The following is a 6,000-nucleotide window of genomic DNA, read 5'->3' on the forward strand; positions in this document are numbered from 1 at the left end:
AAGATATCAAAGATCTAAATAAATGGAGAGAGATAACATGTTTTTGTTTCCAAAAAACTATCCAGTGAAGAAGTCAATTGTCTCAAATTTCTGTTTCTCAAGGAACACAGCAGTGTTTTTGTACAATTTAAATGGAAGACAAAGGCTCTAGAACTGTCAGTGTACTAGCAAAGAAGAAAAATAAGGTCAAGGAAATTGTCTGAAATGGTATCTATATTTAAAGTTAGGGTAACTGAAACAGTATGGTATTGGCTCAGGGAGAGACATACTGACCCACGGAACAGAACAGAGAACCCAAAACAGCCCCATACCTTTTTTGAATTTGAAATATGATACAGGTGGCCATGCAGATTACTAGAAAAGGATTCACTGTTCCATAAGTGCTGTTGGGACCATTTGCTATCTAGATGGGAAAAAATGAAATTGGTTCCCGACATCACACCGCACACAAAAATCAATTCCAGATGGATGTGAAGCCTTCAATGTGAAAGGCAAAAGACTCAAACCTTAATAAAAAAATACTGGAGTGTACTTTTAAGACTTCGGAGGCAGAGAAGTTTACATTAAGCATTAACTATAGAAGAAAAATTGATATAATCAACTACTTTGAAATGAAGGATTTCTGTACATCAAAAGATAGTAAAAAGAAAATGAAGAACATGCCCCCATCTAGAAGATATTTTTAGTACATATAAACAACAAATGATAATTACTCTTTGTATATTAAAAATTCCTTCAAGTTGTCAATAACAAGACAAATAATGCAATAAAAAATACAGATATGCTATGAATGGGTATTTCACAGAAGAGGAAGTATGAATGGTAAATAAGCATATAAAATATAGTCAATATCTTTTCTAATCAGGGAAATGTAAACTAAGAACATATGATATATATCTTGATGGAGCTGTATTAATAAAAATCAATACATCTGAAAATACCAAGTACTGGAAAAGATTTAAATGCTGTATACGTGAGAGTGTAAGTTGGTACAATCACTTTGGAGAAAAATTTGACATTACCTTGTAAAGTTGAGAATGCACTAAACATACTCTACAAGCCAGAAATTCCACTCCCAGGGGTGTGTGTGTGTGTGTGTGTGTGTGTGTACCCTAGAGAACATCTATGTATGTAGGCTGGAAGACAGGTACAATTGTGTCCTTAATAGTGTTATTAAGACAAAAAAAAAAAACCTGGAAACAAATGTTTATTGTCAGGACTGGATAAATGTGTTATATACACACACAATGGAATGTTAAATAACAAGGAAGGTAAAGGAATTTAGCAACATATAACAAACTGGATGAATCTTGGAAAAAATTCTGAGTGCAAAAAGCAAGTTGAAGAAGGTTGCATATTCACTATGGTACCATTTTTATAAGGTTCAAAAACAAGCCATGTACTGCTTAAAGATACATATGTAAACCATTTTTAAAAGGTGCAATGATAAACATAAGTTTCAGGATTTTCCTTATCACAGGTCAACCAATCAGAAGGACACACCTAGGTCGTTTCAAAGGTATTGCTCTGGTTCTTAAGTGATGGTTCTCAGATGTGACTTTTATAATTATTTTATAACCAACATAGACACTGGCTACATTATTTTCTATTAATGAAGTATTTCGTTAAATATTTTAGGCACAAACCAAATCATCCGGTGACTTGTTGGCCTTATTACAAGTTTCAGACTTCATTTTTCCACTCTTATTTATCTTCATTTTCCCATTCTTATTTCCTCTGGGACTTCGGAGCATCTGAACAGTCACCAGCCAGATTATGAGACAGGCCTTCATGACTTTGTGAACTCTTTTGCCTGAAAAATAATCTCTCTTTCCCTTTAGTCAGCACCCCTTTCCCTGCCCAGCTCCCTGTGAATCTAAGACCCAAAGTTCCAGTTGACTCCTTGGAGATACATTTTCTGAGCAGATCTCGTTAGGAGATACTTGCATTATGCCCACGGCCTCTCCTCTTTCCTTCTCAGAAGGAAGATCGACAGTCACAAGGGTCACGGCCTGGAGCCGTCCTCAGAGCCCTTTTATAGGAAGGTGGGCTTCTCAGGGCTTGTCTGAACCCGAAGATCTGGCCGAACAGGTGTGCGGGGCCTGCCTGTGTGCTCACCTCTGCTCCGGGGCAGCTTTATGAACTGGCTGACTTTCTCTCTGCCTCCATTTTCGTTTCCTTAAATGAGCTGTGATCATATTAGCAGACTGAGGAAGCATCGGGATTCAGACTTAACAAAACCAGCTGGAAATGTAAACCAGAAATGTCCACAGAAGCGTGTGGGGATGGACGGTGGAAGATTGCACGGTCAGCACCCATCCACCTTGCCCCATCCCACGATTAGGTCAGTTTGGCACCTGCTTCGGAGAGAGCTGGGGCCATGTTTCATCGCAGTCACTTGCAGAACTAGGATGGCAATCTTTCCCAGCTGTCAGCCAGGGCAGGAATTAACACTGCTGTGCACACGTTCCAGACAAAGCGAGTGGGACCCAGAACTCCTTCAAAGGCTGCTGTTGTTCATGTGCACGGGTCAACTTTCAACTGTGACTAACTCAGCAATTTGCAAATGTGGAAACTCACGACTGAGTTCATGGGACCAACTAATTATGAACATGATTGAATTAAAAGCACCCTCTGTAACCAAACAGCCATTGAGGAAACTCGAACCAGGAAAGTTGAGTTCAATGCACGGAGAGGATATTTTAAGGTTGATGATACAGATGGAGCGAGGGGGGCTGACAAGTCCAGGCCAGAGTGGGGGACAGAGCAGGTAGCTGTGGGCCTGGCAGTAGGAGGACCCTCACAGTGTCTTCCTCTCCCAGCATCTCATGCTAGGGTCCGGGCCCATCTTGGTTCCACTCGTGGGCTTTGTGTATTGGGTGACATGGTTGGATGCACGGGCTGTGGTCCACTGGGCACATCTCTCTGGGTTCCCCACAGAAGCTGACCCTGGAAAAGGCACTTAATCCTTCTGGGTTTCCTTTTCCTCATCTGTCAATGAACTTAATAATAGTGCCGGTCTCCTAGAGGGATTGGGAGGATTAATTGTTTTTCTTCATGAAAAAAGACTCTGTCCCAGGGCCTGGCACACATTGGGGGTTTAATACTGGTCAGCTGATGTTTGTAGCTCCTGGGCCACGAAGCAACGCCAAGCAGATGCTGGGATCCAGTTCTGGCTCTGTCTCAGGTCACTTCCGTGTTTCCGGGTGCCAGCTCCTCTCACAAAGGTGGGGTGGCAATGGGGGAACAAAAAAGGTACCTGGGCCTGGGGAGGCAAAGAGTTCGACACAGGCCAGCTGTGAGTCCTGTTGTTTTAGCTGACAGATGATCACAAATAGCAGCTTATGAGATTATTTTATTTTACAGTGGTTGCTTTGACAGTTTGTCACTATCACCTAAAAACATAAGTTCAACCATGGGATGGAATAAAGCATCTTCAAGGAACTAGTTGTTACAAAGACTTAAAAGAATCCAACATTATTTGGTGAAATATTGATTTTAAAAAATGCCTTCACTGTGACAGGGCACATTTTTAGAGAACTGTATCTGTGCACATCCTCTGAGAGATTGGGGAATGCTCTGACACCACCAGAGGCCGGGCCAGGGTTAACCTACATGCCTTACCCCTAGCTTACTCCCAGTTCAGTGACCATCTGGCTGCCTCTAATGGCCACTGGCTGCAAATTCTGAGCTCCAGACCTCTCCCTGTATTTCTTCTCTTGGACACTTAAGAGTTTCGTCTTGATCAGGAATTCAAGGACCAGTTGATTGTGTAAACTCTCGATAATTTCCCTGTGAATCCCATAAGCAGTGTGAGAGCAGGGCACACAGGACTCCAGGCTGCTTTTTATTTGGTTTCGGGCCCCCGAGTGTTCAGTTCCTATCTTTGTAATGACTCAGCCCTGCCAGTTCGAAAGCTGTGTTCTTTATTCTAAGTTAAACTCCCTTGACCTGGACACGAGATGGTCATGAAGGACTGCCCTTTGTCATCAGCTGTGAGCTACCCTTGGGTGCCCTGTACGCTCTCGTCCATGGAGAGAAGCCATGTGGTGAGGGTGTGAGATGCTGGGCAGATGTGAGAGGCGGGTGGTGTCCTTGGACCCACAGCTCCTGAGTCAGCCTCCCTCACTGGCCCTGGGCTATTTGGAGGAGGGGGGTTGGAGCCCTAGGATGTCACAGGAAATTGTTCGTGCCTGCAGTGTTTTCTCACACCACTGATTTTGAACCAGATGTCCTGCTGTGATGAGTGAGGGTTTCCAAACCGAAGCTTCTCCTTTGGCGGCAAAGAGATACCCCCATCACATTCCCACTTAGTCACATCTCTAACTCAGCTCCCTAAAGATGGATGCGTAGAAAGTAGGTAAAAAGGCAGTAAGACCAAGTCAGTCAGAGCAATTTCAAGGTGCTTGTCTCGAGGTTCAATGTCAAGAGGCCAAAATACTCAAGTAGTTCTGTTTCCACTGCCCCGAACCCAGAATGCACCAGATTAACCTGAGAAGCAGACAAGACCTCAGCTTCTGGCTTCACCCAGTGGCCTGAAAGTTACAGAAACTTTTGATACAAAGAGAAAAACAGGGGGGTAAGGATGGGGTGGGGAAGACACACATACACACACACACACACACACTCAAAAACAGATGTTTGCATTATCAGCTTTTTACTTATTCATTCATTCATGACAAGAATTTTTTGAATATGTGCCGTATATTAGATCTTCTGTTAGGTACAGGGAATACAGGCATGAATGTGATATTCTATCACCTCAAGGATTGTATAGACTATTGGAGGAGAAAGACAGTTACCACATGATACACAGTACATAATATGATACAATGTAAGAGTCCACTAAAAAAGGTACAGGTAAAATGTGGTGGAAACATAGATGAAGGAGTTATAAGTAAGCCTGCGAAAGTCAGGGATGCTTCCGTAGAAGCAAGAATTAGGTCTTAAAGGACAAGAGAAATTCACCCAAAGAAGAAAGTAGGAATGATGTTCCAGACACATTCTACTTACTACAAATGGTTTAGTTTAGTCTCTATATTGGATAACCATGGCTAGAAGAGCATACTTGTATCTGTCAGGGTTAAGTTGTTGAACATAGAAACTTCTCTAGTTAGTTTACACAGGAAAGAGCTCACTACAGGTCTTTAACTGGCTTAGAGAATCACTGGGAGTGCTGCAAAAATAGACTTCATGTTGAGTTTTCAGGAATGTGTCTCAAAGGCCCATACCAGCATTGAACCACCAAGAGAGCTGCTGACTTTTCAGTGATTAAGAAGCCACTGGCTCCAGAACAATACCCACACAATAAAGGGACACCATGATGAGGAAGCAGCCACAGTCAGAAACGCTGACGTGTCTACTGGCTCCAGTACTTCTATGACCCATCCTAGCAAATCAATGCCTTATTCCTTGTCAGTTGACACCCAAGGTAATTACTAGACCCGGAGACCTCCACTAACACTGGTATAAAAAAACCCAGGCACATCCTCCACTGTGCTTACCAGATCCACAGTTTCTGCCTCACTCTGCCTTCCAGAATATCTGGAAGAATATCTGATTTTTCTAATCCTTGGTTACACAGAGAATCCTGGATGCAAGAGTCTGAGCAATGTGGATTGTAGTTGTCCAGATTCTGGAGCACAGAAATGTGTTCTGATGCAGGGTGGAATGGAGATATAATAGAGAGTTAAAGGAGAAAAACACACATGTATACATACAAATAGCTTATGCGTTTATTTGTATGTCTTTCTTTTGAATAGATCCTTTTATTTTTATGAAATGTCCCTCCTTATCCTCGGTAACACTCCTTGTTTTAAAGTCTACTTTAATATTAATATAGCCATGCTAGTTTTTGTGTGCTTACTGTTTGCTTGGTTTATCTTTCTATCCTTTTACTTTCAATCTGTTTGTGCCTTTATATTTAAAATATGTCTCTTACAGACAGATCATCAAAGGCTGTGTGGGCTGGTGGTCAAAGCTCAGGCTTTGGAATCACAC

This window comes from Eubalaena glacialis, chromosome 12 (genome assembly GCF_028564815.1).
Source record: "Eubalaena glacialis isolate mEubGla1 chromosome 12, mEubGla1.1.hap2.+ XY, whole genome shotgun sequence".
NCBI lineage: Eukaryota > Metazoa > Chordata > Mammalia > Artiodactyla > Balaenidae > Eubalaena > Eubalaena glacialis.